This window comes from Danio rerio, chromosome 4 (genome assembly GCF_052040795.2).
Source record: "Danio rerio strain M-AB ecotype USA chromosome 4, GRCz13ab, whole genome shotgun sequence".
Lineage (NCBI taxonomy): Eukaryota > Metazoa > Chordata > Actinopteri > Cypriniformes > Danionidae > Danio > Danio rerio.
In genome coordinates, this window is record NC_141024.2 from 11,778,318 (window position 1) to 11,794,421 (window position 16,104).

Here is a 16,104-nt window from a genome sequence, read left to right on the forward strand (position 1 = left end):
GTTTTGCTAAATGTTTGGCTAAAAGACCTTACCCTTGTGAATAACAAGTATACTTTAGCATATTTTTTAAAAATAATAAACATTGTGTAAATGACATACTTAAAAGTGAAGTCATTGTAACGTTTTAGATACTTAATTGCTTGCTATTTAATGTCAAATTGAAATGTTGTTTATGTAATTGTTGACCCATGTAAGTAGTGCATAATTTCATTTATATTTAAAGGTAATAACTATTCTTCATAATTATCTTTTCTTGAAAGTGTACTGCTGAAAGCTGCGTGTACTGATGTAAACTAATATATCTGAATGCCCTATATATATCTTTAGATATAAACAGATCATTGACGAAAATCAATGGTAAACCAAAACCTTTGTGTCACCAACACTCTGCAATTTTTGTTTTACGTTCAGGTTTGAAATAACATGAGGGTTGGTAGAATTAGATTTTTTAATTACTCTGAAAGTGTTATTAATTGTAATAGAATATGGTGTTTATAATGTCTTCATGAATAAAGCACTGAGTCATTCAGTTGATTCATTCAAATGGCTGATTCATTCAGGAATGAAAGAAATGACTTTATGAATCACTGGTTCACTTGATTTATTCAAAACATGGAATCATTCAGAAATGACACAAAGGTATGCTGATTTGAAATGCAAATGAGTTATTGAATCATTCAGTTGATTCATTCAAATGGCTGATTCATTCAGGAATTAAACAAATGAAACAAACTTGATTAATTTAAAACATGGAATCATTTAGAAATGAAACAAAGGTGTGCTGATTTGAAATGCAAAACAATTAATGAGTCATTCAGTTGATTCATTCAAATGGCTGATTCATTCAGGAATGAAACAAATGACTTTATGTATCACTGTTTCACTTGATTCATTCAAAACATGGAATCATTCAAAAATGACACAAAGGTATGCTGATTTGAAATGCAAATAGGTTATTGAGTCATTCAGTTGATTCATTCAATTGGCTAATTCATTCAGGAATGAAACAAATGACTTTATGAATCATTGGTTCACTTGATTAATTTAAAACATGGAATCATTTAGAAATGAAACAAAGGTATGCTTATTTGAAATCCAAAACAATTAATGAGTCATTCAGTTGATTCATTCAAATGGTTGATTCATTCAGGAATGAAACAAATGACTTTATGAATCATTGGTTCACTTAATTCAAAACATGAAATCATTCAGAAATGAAACTAAGGTATGCTGATTTGAAATGCAAAGCAATTATCAAGTCATTTAGTTGATTCAAACCAATGGCTGATTCATTCAGGAATGAAACAAATGATTTTATAAGTCATTGGTTTACTTGAATAATTTAAAACATAGAATCATTCAGAAACGAAACAAAGGTATGCTGATTTAAAATGCAAATGAGTTATTGAGTCATTTGGTTGATTCAATCCAATGGCTGATTCATTCAGGAATGAAGCAAATTACTGTATGAATCACTGGTTCACTTGAATAATTTAAAACATGGAATCATTCAGAAACGAAACAAAGGTATGCTGATTTGAAATACAAAACAGTTGAGTCATTCAATAGATTTATTCAAATGGCTGATTCATTCAGGAATTAAACAAATGACTTAATGAATCATTGATTCACTTGATTAATTCAAAACATGGAATCATTCTGAAATGACACAAAGGTTTGCTGATTTAAAATGCAAATGAATTATTGAGTTATTCAGTTGATTCATTCAAATGGCTGAAAACAGTGACTTTTCAGATAATATTTTTGTTGATGAAACAGACAGACAACACAACATGGCCACTAAAATATAGTACAATATTATGTTATTGATTGGAATTTTGTATAAAATTAAGACTAAAAGAACTGAGCTACAAATGCGAACACACCTCTAGTCAGCACATGACAGTATTTTTGGTTAAAGCTTTTAATTTGACATAACAAAGTAAACTTTAAATGTGAAACATATAATGTTTAAGAAACATATGTGCATTCAGTACAGTAAAGTGCAGTTTAACCTTCTTCATGTAAATAAACTTCAACAATGGAAAGTATTGCAAAGTTGCTCATTCATTTAGTGGTTTTTAGCTTGGCATGCGATGGCACGTTAATTAAAAAGCTTTCACAGGTAATCACAGCTAATTGCTACAATGTAAATGAATGCACAAGTACAGGAAAAACGAAAAGACATCATCTTCATGGTATTAATTATGTTGGCAGTAATGGTGTGCCGTTTTGTTTGCAAATCAAGCTCGTAATTCATCTATAATTTAGCGCAAAAGTTTTATTACGGGATTTATATGACTTTTCTTTTTTTCAGGTAAGAGCTAACATCCCTTTTCCTTTTTTTGACAGCAGAAATGTGACAAAGTTTGAAGTGTGCTGCAGGAACTGCTTTTGGCCACCCAGCAGATGTGATTGAACCATGACGAGTAATTCGTCCAGGTAAGTGGATAAGCTAAGAGCTCTTACACAGCTGGAATTAATATGTTCTTGAGAAGAATCCGAGGCATGAATAGATAATTACAGTGTTTGCAGCGTGAGGTAATTACACTTCAGCCTGCCTTTAGAGCAACTGCTGTTGAATCCCTAATGTAGTTTAGAAATGAAAAACCCCAGTGCTCAACTCAGATCCAGAGCTATGGCGCTAGTACAGTAAGCAGCTCGGTGACTGTTTTATTGAACAGGGTTTGAAGTTATGTGATTACGAGCTCAAGTTGTAAGTGTGGAAAAAAAGCTGATAAAGCCACAATATATTCACACATTCTTCATTTTCTGGCTCTGAAAATAGTGTTGATTTATGTGTGTCCCCATGAATCAAGAATCAAAGACTTACAGTAGATTCATATCATTGAACTGTCAATAGATACAAAATTAGCCTTTTCTTTTGGTTGATGCACTTTTTATTAATAATTTGAACTTTACAGCTGTATTTAATTTCTTTGGAGACAGTGAGAGTTTTCTTTTTAAATGACAATGCAAACATAAAAGAAACTAAACATTTTTCAGAGAGTGTGTTTTTGCTACATGAGCCTGACTTCTAGGAACTTTAAGCAGAGTGAGACGGAGCTGCTCATTAAGGTAAGGAATGGGGATTTTTAATAATCTGTGTTTGGTAGCTAAACATAACTGACCTGATATTCATGTATATTTTGCTCCTTCACTTTTTTGTTTGTTTGTTATGACAGCGTTTCATAAAATAATATTAATCCTAACATTTGTAGGTGTGCTGATTTGAAATACAAACAGTTTTTAGATCATTTTAGATAATAGCTTTTTAGATAATATTCTTGTTGGTGGAAAAAAATACATCATGGCTACTTAAATATTACAATATTATATTATTGATTGCAATTTTGTAAATTATATATTTTTTTTGTTACGACAGCGTTTCATAAAATAATATTTATCCAACTATTATATGCAAGCTGATTTGAAACGCAAAACAGTTCAGCTGTGTGTTTTTTTTTTTTTAGATAATATTCTTGTTGGTGACAAAAAACACAATATAGCTACTAAAATATAGCACAATATTATGTTATTTATTGTAATTTTGTACAAAATCAAGACCAGAAACTGGGGATTTTTAATGATCTGCGCTTGGCAGCTAAACAAAATTGACATTCATGTGAATTTTGCTTCCATAATTGTTTATTTTTTTAGTTATGACAGCCTTTCATGAAATAATGTTTATCCAGCTATAGTATGTGTGCCGAATTGAAACGCAAAACAGTTCAGCTGTGGGTTTTTTTTAGATAATATTTTTGTTGGTGACAAAAAACACAATATGGCTACTAAAATATAGTACAATATTATGTTATTTATTGGAATTTTGTTCAAAATCAAAACCAGAAAATGGACAGTTTTAATGATCTGTGCTTGGTAGTTTAAAAACAGTGAATTTTGCTTTTACACATGTTATTTTTATTTGTTTTTAGGGGTTATGACAGCGTTTTATGAAATAATATTCATCCAACTATTGTACAAGTTAATAATTTGGGGCATAAAAAACAAAAATGTGAAATTACACTGTATTATGTTCATGCAACATTCTTGCCTCCAAAGAATCCTACAAATCATGTTTACAAGTTAAAGGGATTCGTTTAATAAAAATTGGGTTTACACAAAATTTTATATACACTATATTACTTACAAAGCCAGTAGAAACATGAAAAAAGGGACGGATTTTCATTGGGTGGTGCTAATAGTGCATAATTTGCCTCAATTACATCTTCTGCTCATGTAAAAAAAAAAAATAATAAATAACTCGACAAGAAAGTATGTCTGAGGCGTTCCACTAGAGAGAGTAGCGCAATTCTTCGGATCTGGAGTGAACCCAGCATTGTTCATATTGCTTTACACCCTTTAGAAACTTTGTTAAACAATCTGTGGTGTTTTTTTTTATCTAATTTTAGAGATGTATGTCTTTTCAACTCATTAAAACATTAAAGGGGTCAAACATGTGCACCGCATTCAAATTCAAACAAAAATGAGAAAGGTTTAATGTTGTGTGCCATCAACAAGTTCAAGCTTCAATTTCAATTTAAGAATCAATGAAATTTATTCTCCCTCGCCACATACAGTACAGTAGGTAGGGTTGAGCTTTTTATGTTCACTGACCAATGTTTATATGTAATTGCTAGCTTAAATGAAACATCCTAATCATACAGTATAAACCAAGTATTTTTTCAGAAGACAAAATAGTTTGATTCATATAGATTGACTTTTTGAAGCATCAATATTTTATTTCACACAAATAAAATCTGTATTAAAATGTCCTAATTGTTTCTAAAATTAATAATGAATTAATAATAAGCCCCTTTTTATGTGAATAATATAAAAAATATATGATTATTTCTCAGTTTCAGCTCACTGAGCTGTAGACCTGTTTTTCTTTATCGTTCTGTTTCATGTGCTGTGCACTTGTGAAAGCTCTCGGTTGTTTTTAGCAGTTCTCCGAATGCAGCGTCAGCCGCTGATTGGGCTGTTGGGGATGGTGATTGAGTTTGAAATGGAGCAGGTCAGCCCCAGGGTATCTGAACAGGCTTAATGGACCTGTTTGAGACCTGCAGGGCCATGAGCAGTGGGGGTCACCACGGGGTCATGTTTACTCAGAGCCTTCCAGAGCGTGCCGCATGCCAATTCATTTTCCCCCAGCCTGAGCAAGTGCAGCGCCGCATCTGGATGCCATCGGGCTTCGTCACTGGGGGGAAAACCTTCCCATAATCCTGCCAGGAAAGCGAAGGGGAGCTAGCGGGATTTAGTAAAGCAATTCCAAAGAAATAGAAAGAAAAAAAAGAAAATTAAAAAAAAGCTTATTTCAATACGCCGTAGGGTCTTTGGTACAACTGACCCTCTGCGCTGCTTACCGTCAGATTTCTCCAACACTCTCTGAAGTGACATATTTATAGCGATGTGTGCTCTGGTTTGAGATTGCTTAGGCCGGCTGCACCACGTTTCATTTTCAAGCCACACCGTATAGCCAGTCACATCTCATTAAGTTTGGGGCAGCTTTCTGAAAGCACTCCAGCAGTTAACAAGAGCTGTAAAGCCAGCCAGAGCGACTGGAACGCCGAGGTGAGGAGAATACGGACTGAATGTGTGGCGAAGTATGAGAGGAAGGTGAGAAGCTTGGCATGTGCAGAACCGGGCGCTGCTTGGTGGTGGAGCTCTTGGCATCATTAATGAGTAAAAAAAGTAAGCCTGAAACCACCCGACTGTGACTGTGCGCAGGCATAATCAATTGTTGGAAATGAAACTGGCGTAGATCATAAAAATATGAACAGCGCCATTGAGAAGAACTTTCTTTATGGTGGCCCCGAGAGTGTAAAAAATTATGTAGTTTATGGAGCAGTTTTACATTTTTGCTAACATACATAAACCTGGATGGCAGACCTCTGGGAATAAGTGGAGGAGGAATGCAATTTTTTTTTTTTTTTTTTTAGGGTGTTTAATCATTTTGAATACCTATATAGAACTCAATACAGGCACAAATCAGCCTCAGTGGGAGTGAGTGGACGGTTATATGAGGAAGCAGAGGTTACGGTTCCTCTGTCTCTAGAGGGTGCCCTTATGGTATTCTGGTCTAAATTTACAGCATCGTTTTTCAGAAGCTCACAAAAAAAAAAAAAAGTTATTTGAAGTATAAGTGAAGGTAGAGCTTAGTAGTTTAGACAAAGTACAGTCATATATCTATTGGCCTTGTGACTGCATGCTGATAAAGTGCACTGTAAAAATGATATGACAAAAAGTCCTGACAACAAATGTTTTATGTTATTTTAACTTATTTTATTAACTTAATCAATAAGTTAACCAAGTTTACATTAATATGTTGAGTCAGTTTGGTGTAAGTTGAGATGACTAGAAAAGTTAATTTGATTCAACTAAAATATTTAAGGCAGCAACAATTTTTATACAGTGTGACTTGAGGGCAACTTCTCTGTCCATTATGGGATGAATACAGTGTAAATGAAAGTCCTCTGATTGACTGGGCGACTGGCCAGTCGACCGACCCACCCTCCTCCTTCCCTAAACCCAACCAATTTTACAGATTGACCCACCCGCTTACTTCCCTAAACCCATCCGACGATTTACAAAGCCATCCAGAAAAAGAAAAACCGCCGTCTGATTTTTACAACATTTACAGATTTTACTTCGCCTAATAAAATGAAGTGCAGCCATATGTACCTCCGGCTACATAATTCGTGGTCTCCAGAAACGTCCACGGGACTACATTTTCAGAATGAGCCTGTGTTGAATTTTATCATCAGTCAGATATGCAATCATATAAATATAACTGCATGCACCCATCATGTCTATTCTTCCCCGTCTCACAAACAGGGCTGACTTTAGAAAAATAACACTGATTACAACATCTAAGACCCCCCAACAGGTCAGCTCAGCTTGTATTATCCATATAAGACTGTGCATTTATAAAGAGCAGATCTGCAATGTGAAGGGTTTGTTTATGATGCATTAGCATGTTGAGTCAGTATTAGTCCAGCTCCAGTGAATCAGCTAAATCTCTTCACCCCTTCCCCAGAAGACAAATCCAATCCCGTGAGATTTACCCAGGATTAGAACCATTTATGCACCAAATCCTAATTTAGGATTCAACACGCAATTCAACACCCTTTGAGAAGCACAGAAGGCCCCTAAAGGAAGCTGTGATTGACTTAAAGTGAAAAATCAGTTCATTTGAGCAGGAATGCATTCATATCCGTCTCCCGCAGCCTCAGGAGGAGCTCCCGGAGCACAAGGTGTTTGGTTCATGATCCTCACACTTCTTCTCTGAAGGTGCTGTTGAAATGTGAGGGGCTCCAGGGGGATGGCGCCCAGGTACAGGCCTCTGATGTGTGTGTGTGATAGACTGTGAGACTGTTAAACCTTGACCTGGCTGTAGAGAAATGAAAAGCAGATGAGGGGGGAGGATTGCATCGCTTTGTGCCCATTCTGCTGTGTGTGTGTTGGAGAAGGGAGGACAGGCAAGGTGAAGGATGTTCAGATGACGGATGGTGCTGGGAGATAGTGGGAACTTTATGAACGGGCTTTCCCCTCTTACGGAAAAAGTATGAGAGGAAGACGCAATTAACTCCATGCGAGAGGAAAAGGCACTTAGTGAATTGTTCAGTCACACTGATAACAGGCTAATCTGTCGGGCTAATCGCAAAATGTGAAGCGATAAAGTCAAGTGGTGAAGTGAAGAAATCTGTTCATGGCTGAGTTTTTAGTTTATAGGGGTTGAATTAGTTAAATGAGCTTAATGAGAAAAGTTTGTCTAAGTTTATTTGTTAAAATATTTGTTTAATAAAGAATTAATGAATAAATGCATACATGCATGCACAAATGTATTTTATTTAAATATTTTATTGCTTTATCATTAAAATACGCTGCATTTGCGTGCATTTTTTACTGGCAAGAAAATGTTTTATATTGATGCATTAATTTAAATAAAAATATGTGCCAGTATGTTTTTGAGGACTACTAATTCTGAATTATTATTAATTGTTTACATGGTAAATATATCCTTTTGATTAGATTAATAATTTATGTTCAGTTTTAAGTTCAAGAATGCCCATAATAATTGTTCATTAATTAAAAAAAACATTTAATCTTAAAAGAAATTACTACTGCTATTATTTATTTATTTATTTATTTATTTATTTATTTATTATTAATGATACTAACAATATTTTAATTGTTGTTAATAATAATAATAATAATAATAATAATAATAATAATAATAATAATAATAATAATAATCACATTAAAATAATAATCACATTAAAATAAATTAAATAAATAACAAATAAATAAATAATAATAATAATAATAATAATAATAATAATAATAATAATAATAATAATATACTTATTATTATTAATATTTCTAAATGAACAGGATTTTTTTACAATTATTACAAATACTGAAATATATTATTATTATTATTATTATTATTATTATTATCATTAAATATTATTTGTTATTATTTATTATTATTTATTTATTTTATCTTTGATTTCCAAATTTTCCAAATTTTCTTTGAAGATCAAGATTTACCTTTCATCTTTGTTTTAGTGGTTTAATGTGAGAAACATTGGTATGAAGCATATGCGTATCATCACAAGCAGATTTGGGGCATATATATATATGCATAAACATCTCTGAAGCAATTTGAGAAGCAAAATAGTGTTGGGATGACAAGACTTGTTTTCTGAGCGCATGTGTAGAATTCAGTTTATTGTTCCTACCCTATCAGCAAATCAATCTTCTTCTTTCGCATAAACCTCTCTAAATTTAGCCTAGATTTATGCACAAAACAAGTAACAATTTGTATTTTGTAGATAAACGAATGATGGCAAATTTTCCACTAATACAAAAGCCATTGGGAGAATCACAGCAGATGTTTTCATTAGCAGACAGTTTGTATGTCTTGTCAGATTCTGCTTACAAACAGTTGAATTTCACATGGCTTTCATGTTTCCCCCTGCCTCATCTCTGAGGTGAAAGGTCACGCTGGTGCTCAGTATTATCAGGTATGTCAGGTTTAATGCCTCATACCTCCCCGATCCTCCGGGAATTCATTAATTAGGAATTACGCAAAACAGATGATGCTGCATTGCTTCATCCTCTATTCATTTCAGCTCATCTACAGCTGTTCCGCAATGTTTTTATGCAACACAGGTTTATTGTGAATCACCAAATTCCTCGTGCGCAACAACACTTCCAAGCAGCTTCCTCTGAGTTTCCTAACAAGTCATTAAAAGCATGTATTTCCTGTGGCACAAAGGGCTCTATTGTTCTGCAGGCTCCAGCTTTACTGTCACAACATTTTCATTTTTTCATTAAATCAAGATAGGAGTTACACCAGAGCGTCTGATCTCCTCGGAGTGATCTATGGGAGGTCAAAGAGAGAGAGAGAGAGAGTTTGTGAGCATGTGTGAATTCTCTTTATTTAAAGCTGACTTTAATACTAGCGTATGTTTAATCTAGCTCTCCGCACCGGCCTGGCTCCGGCTATAGGATTTCATTTCATTTCTGGAGAGATGCCCTCAGCATCAAGGATGTAATTTCAGGACTCTGTGCATTTGGAACTCTCGATCCATCTCACCCCAGATGAAACAGGTTTATTATTACAGCCGGGATGTAATATCAGCCTGAGTGTTTCCACTGGCTGGGAATAATGCCCTGAACATGCTGTTAACCACTCCAACGCCCCACATGGGGAAGGTGTTTCCGTTGACTCCCAAGATGCCTCAGTCATTTCCGTGACTTTGCAGGCACGCTTATGTTTGTGCCCTTTCTCTAAGTAGGCATGTGTGCCGTGCCGGAGATTAGTGCAGTCGGGGGGCAGCTGTGAGGATGGAAATGGCGGATCTTGCCCTGTTGGAAAATGCAGATAATGTGGAACCTAATAGGCATTTACTGGTCCAGACTGGTCTGGATGTTTGATCAGCTGGGCGAGCAGTTGGTGGGGCTCAAATAAATTAATGGTAACGTGACTTTTGAGTTATTGAGAAAAGTCACACCAACATTCCTAAAAATAAAGCTTCTGAAAGGGGTTTTTATACACTGTGAAACCCAAAAAGTTAAGGTAACGCAAACCGTTTGAGGAAACTGATTGCAACAAACCATTTAAATTGAAAAACTAATCCTAATGAGTACTGTGATCTTAATCTATTTGAGTAAATGAAGCAATTCGAGCAAAGTAAAATCCAATAAATGAAGAGAACTCAAACCAATTGAGTACTGTAAAACCCAATAAGTTAAGGCAACTCAAACAAATTGAGGAAATTGATTGCTACAAATCATTTGTGTTAAAAAACTAATCTGTATGAGTACTGTGAACTTACTTTATTTAGGTTGAAGTAATGAGGTGTTTAATTAACTCTTTAACATCAACTCTTCAAACCTCTTTTCATATGAGTCGAATTAACTTTCCGTCAATTTTGAGTTATCTACACTCATTTCATTTGATAAAGTTGACTGTTTTACAGTGCAGTGATGCCATAGAAATAACTTTTTGGATTCCATAAAAGAACCTTTCGCATAGTTTTCTTTGTGATAAAGAGTATTTGTATTCTCTAAAAGTCATTTTAGGTCGGCGCCAATGGTGTAGTGGTTAGCGCATCGACACATTGCACTCCGGTGTTCACAGCGACCTGAGTTTGATTCCCACCTTATGGTCCTATGCTGATTCTTCCCCTCTCTCTGCTCCCCACGTTTTCCTGTCTATACTTTCTATTGTCCTATCAATTAAAGATGAAAAACCCCAAAAAACTATTATAAAAATAAAAGTTATTTCAGGTTCTTTATAAGACATTTGATGTAAATAAAGAACAACAATTTTTTGTGAAATTTTTGTGAAAGTTAAAAAAACATGACAAAGATGTATGGTCAATTGTTATCCATGATATTTTTTTTTTTAAAATCTTATGGACTCCTAAATGTACTAGGAAAATCTGTATACTAAAAATGTATTTTAAAATTGTATTTTATTTTAATTTCAGTTATTTAAAAATACATTTATTACATTTGGAAAATGAAGATAAATTCAGTTTATAGTTATATAGTCTTGTTTTGTAGCTTGTGAAATGTATGTGTAATATTCAACATAGTCTCATTCTGAAAACGTAGCCCTATATACATTTCTGGAGATCTCAAATTATGTAGCCAGAGCTGGTTGTCAGTCACTTGCCTTTTCTTTTTCTGGATTGCTTTTTAAACTGTCTGTTGGGTTCAGGGAAGTGGGTGGGCGCTGGTCAATCGGTGCTTTTAAAAAGCACTATTGGTTGAGTTTTGGGAAGGTGGAGGGTGGGTCAGTCGATTCAGTATTTGCCACTCTCTAGAAATGTATATAGTGCTACATTTTTAGAATGAGCCTGGGTTGGGATTATTTTGTGCTAAAAGGGTAGAAATTTTAACTAATTGACTTTTTTTTTTTTTTTTACCTTTTTTCACATCTTTTAAGCTTTTTTTTTTTTTTACCTAAAATTTTGTTGAATCTGTTTGTATAATTAGGAATTTCCGCTCTATTTATGCTCATGTCATTTCAAAAGTGTACAATTTTATTTATATATTTTTTCCTGCCAAAAAGAGAGAGAGATTTTACAGAATGACCACAGTGCTATTTTCCATAATAATGAGAGTGTATATTGACAGTAGCCCAGAAGTTTAAAACAAATCCTAAAAATAAAAAAAAACACACAATAGTGTAGTATAAACAATAGTATAAACACTACACTTTAAAAAGCGATTCCTTGACTTTACTTAAAAAAAAAAGAGTAAACTGGTTGCCTTATAAATATTAAGTAATCAAACTATGTTCATAATTATAAAAGTTAAGTCAATGGGTTTACAGCTTTTTAAAAAAAAAATCAACTTGTTTCTTTTAAGGCAACGGGTAAAATTGGCAAAATAACTAATCGCTTTTTACACTGTACATTCTAATGCCTTACACTATAAAAGGAGTATTTATTTCAGGAGCTTTACATTAAGATCAAACCAAGAGACTAATTCACATAATACTTTTCTAATGATATGAAATATGATTCAGGGATGACAGATTTTTATTTAATTGAAGAAGTATCCTTTTAAGCTCCTATAATATCCTCATGTTCATTTATGTACCAGTGTTTACAGTAACTTAATCTTACCAAATCAGGCCAGTCCTCATCACTGTGTGGCAAGGGTCAGTTTTGGCTGACTGGTATCTAGACGCTGGCTCTATAAATCTCTCATCTGATCCAGATGTGCAGCGAGGCTCTGTTTGATCTCTCATTGGGCCTGGTAACAGTTAGCAAAAGCCGTTCACTCACGACACACACAAAAAGAAGGGGATTGTAGTGGAGAGGGAATAGAAAGATGATCCAGTCTCCAAGAGAGCGATGTACTGTCCAGCTGTTGGACAACATCACTTCACACTTACCTCATTCAGCGGAGTAAAATCCGCAATATCCCAGGCTCGAGCACGCAGAACGATCCCTGTGAGTGTGTGCCGAGCGTCTGTCTATTTGTGTGTGAATGAATGTTTGTGCCCGTCCATCTGTACGTCCTAATGAATACTCATTTGCCGCCAGTCTGCGTGCCTTCCATTGTGATCCACAAATGACTGCTGGAACTAACGACTCGAGGAGATAAAGGAAATTAATTCATTCCGTCTTTCCCTTTCAGTTCTTCTTATAGCCTTCGTAGGAAGCTTGATAAATGATTTTGCCTCATCGTCTTAATTGTTCACATTGTTGTTGATCTCCTGCAACACGAAGATTACGCTTCAGCCTGAACCCTTTGGATAAATCTACACGTCTGCTGTTTTTTTCTAGCCCTACCACCCACTCAAAATCAACTGGCAATTTCCTCAACTCCTTTTCCCCTTTTTTTGCTTTAATAAACCACAGAGTTACCCAAAACGCACCACCCAGGCTTTAGACCACATACGTGTAGGATATACATTTACAGTGCGGTTGGAAGCCAACCTCAAATCCCCAGATTCAGGCATATAAATTGTCGTATGCGTCTGCACTTGTCTTTTCTCGTGTGGCCGCTCCTGTGCATGAACATTTCTGCCTCACATTTGGCAGAGCTGATATCTAATAAAACCTGCATGAGCTGCAGACAGATCGGTGTCGGACGAGAACAAGAGAAACTGATTCGAAGACTGTCACCTCATTGCTGGTTCGGCTCTCGAATGGACTCCATAATTGAATAATCGAAGATGCGCTTGGAGGAAATTAAAAAATCACTCTTGAGGAATTGGGTTATCTAAGTAGAAAATTACTGTATTGATTTTTGTTAAGGCGTTGCGTAGCTTGTGGGAGAGAATTCGTTCTCCATTTGTCTTGAAGAGGAATCATTTTTTAAATTATTTATTTTCTGGTAATCTCACTTAGGAAAAGTTGCCTTTGCACTCTTATTTTGACTGTCTGACCAACAAATGGCCCATTTTCTTAGCGTACAGTACAGGTGGGTGTGTTTTTATGGCCGTTTCCACTGTTAAAATGTACCTAAAAGCAAACCATACCATACCACTTTTTGGGTACCCTTTGCAAAGGTTGCCTAGCATGATAAAAGCATACCAAAAGGCAGAGCAAAACACGCAGCTGATCGCTATTGGTTTACAGAGAAGAGTCATTAGCGCATACATAAGCAGTAGAATGAAAACAAAGGAAGTGCCATTTTTAAATACACAGCCGAGACATTGCATCGTAATACTATATACATATAATAACGAGCCATGGTCGACCCTAGCTCAAACAAACCTTGTCGTCGTCTTGATAAACAGCGGCCAAGTCAAGAAGAACAAAATCTGCCATGAATTGTTGTTGTTTTATGAGGTCATCGAAAAAAAGCGAGTGGTTTCACTTTCTGCAGAGAACTCGTGGTCGCTCGCCGCACATCTACAGTTGAAATAACAAACTTGAGCTGATGATAATGACGCATGTGGAATTATTGAAGTGCTTCTGACATCCGATCCTTACAGAAACGGACAAACCCGAGAGTTAAGCAAGAAAGAACAAAGGAAAAGCACCAACAAACAAATAAGCAAATGATTCTTTCAACAACCAAAAACATGAACAAATACCATGTTTAACTATTACAGTAGGCTATTTCGCACTGTCATTGATCTGCAGTTATAATCAATTCATGTTTATAGAAAGGTTAGTAATGAACATTTATACACAAGTATTTATGTGTATACAGCATCTTTTTTTGGGAAGAAAGGCTTCTCATATGATATGTGAACGACCCGTAGAGCTTTATTTTGACATTTCCTTGAGCGAGAATGAAGTCGAAACTTTCTGTGATACCCCACGCCCACCATTGGTACCCTTTTGGCAGTGGAAACGCTAGCCTGATAAGGTGACCCATACCAACCTGTACTGTACAGTACTACTCAGTGGAAACGGAAAAATGTGACCAATGAAAAATGTCGCTTAGATATAGATCATAATAATGCAATTCTTTGGGGAAAATAATAATAATAACAACAAAAATAAAAAATTTCTAAATACACATTCTCAGTGTTAACAATATCATTTTAAATTAATTTTTAAAAATGTTTCTAAATAATTCATAAAATGTATAAAATATTCATTAAAAATCCACATTTAATATGACAAACTATAAATTTAAGATGAATTATAAAGTGATTTTTTTTTCAAATCTAAATTGTATATAATTTTCATTAAAAATAATAAAGAAAAAATAAATAATATGACTGTTTCCATACAGAAAACAATGTGAAAAATCAAAACATATTTTCATAATCTTTCTGATCTGAATTTTGACTTTCTGAAAGTCACAGTGGTATTTTCTTTCATGCATTCATCCTTCCATCTGTCCATCAATTCATTTGCTTACTTGCTTACAGTTTAGGAACAATCATGTTGTCATCCTGAATACTGTTTCCAGGCAGGCTGATCTAAATTTTGTGTGTAAGAGTTGCGTAAAGTTGGCAGTCAAATAGAAACAGGTGATTTCAGCCAGTGCTTGTCATCTTTGGTCAGTAATGACTAAATGACTAAATATAAATGTAGTAAACAGCTGTGGGTGCGCCGTCTGAGGCTGAGACTGGGATCTAGGTAACTAAGGAACCAGTTTTTGATTAAAGACAAACCAACACACCTCTATTTGAGCATTTATCTCAAGAGACAATCCCTCGAAACGTTCTGGTGGGCCAAAGCTTTGCCTTTGTGCAGTGCAGAAGCACTAGGATTCCCACCTTTAAGTCTGGTGTCTTGTTTCACGCTTTCAACGTGTGCAGATGAGTTCGAGAGACATGACAGAGCTGTATTTATCATGTCAGGAGCTTTTCTTTGGAGCTGAATAAAAACGCCTCTGTGTTTGGTTCTCTCCATGGCGACGGGAATGCCAGAGGAGGGCCAGATCTGTCATAGAAGATTATGCCAAGGTGCTGGCAACCAGGAAAACGGTAGTTAATGAAGAAAGGAGGGGCAAAACTCACTGCTGTCTTATGAAATATCCAGTTGAAGGTTCGAGTGCTTTGACCTCTGGATGAAGAAGCACCCGAGTGCCTTTTGAAAAAAAAAAAAGAAAAAGAAATGAGAGAAGAAAAGACAACTGGCTAATAAATTAGTTTGAAGGGTGGAGAAAATGGAAAAGCCTGTGTGGGTTGGGAGAGTGGAAAACTACAAGTGAGAGGGAAATAGATTTTTAAAAATACAAGGCTGGGTTGTGAGATCAATCCAACTGGAGACAGGCAGCTGATGTAAGGCAATCAGAGTGGTGAATGAGACGCAGCCCTCTCTGCTGAGCCAGCGTTAAAGACCAACTTCATTTCAACCACTAGTCCTCCGAGCCGCTAACACAATCACCCACAATACTTTACGGCGCACGGACTGCGTCCTTGTGGTATTTGTGAGTTGGACTTCAGCAGACAATGATGGATTTGGCCAGTTATGGTTGCTTTGCTGATTCATAAAGAAAATTTACTGGAATATTGTTGATGCAGGAGATCTTTTTGGAGAAGATAGCGAAAGGGAAGAAACTGTGATGATTTTTCAGGTGTCTACTGACATTAAAACATAAACATTGAACATGAACATTACAATTTCCATAATTTTGAGCTTTTTAAAGTTATGCTAAAAT

General features: G+C 35.3%; 1 protein-coding gene and 1 long non-coding RNA gene across 6 annotated transcripts in view; one reads left to right on the forward strand and one right to left on the reverse strand.

Annotated features, from left to right (window-relative positions):
• sema3aa (sema domain, immunoglobulin domain (Ig), short basic domain, secreted, (semaphorin) 3Aa) overlaps positions 1-16,104 on the forward strand; it is a 165,936-nt gene that overhangs the window by 32,788 nt on the left and 117,044 nt on the right. For 3 of the 5 annotated variants that reach the window (XM_087246026.1, XM_087246027.1, XM_087246024.1), the window contains one exon: positions 2,353-2,442. The gene's annotated coding sequence lies outside the window, so the exon portion shown is untranslated. The remainder of the gene's footprint in view (positions 1-2,352; positions 2,443-16,104) is intronic. The other 2 variants (XM_087246028.1, XM_087246025.1) reach the window with 1 other exon arrangement.
• Positions 8,514-13,065, reverse strand: LOC141381596 (uncharacterized). The gene is made up of 3 exons (XR_015482804.1): positions 12,425-13,065; positions 12,153-12,282; positions 8,514-9,391 (listed from the first exon to the last, which is right to left on the reverse strand). It is a non-coding gene; the product is annotated as an uncharacterized LOC141381596 (long non-coding RNA).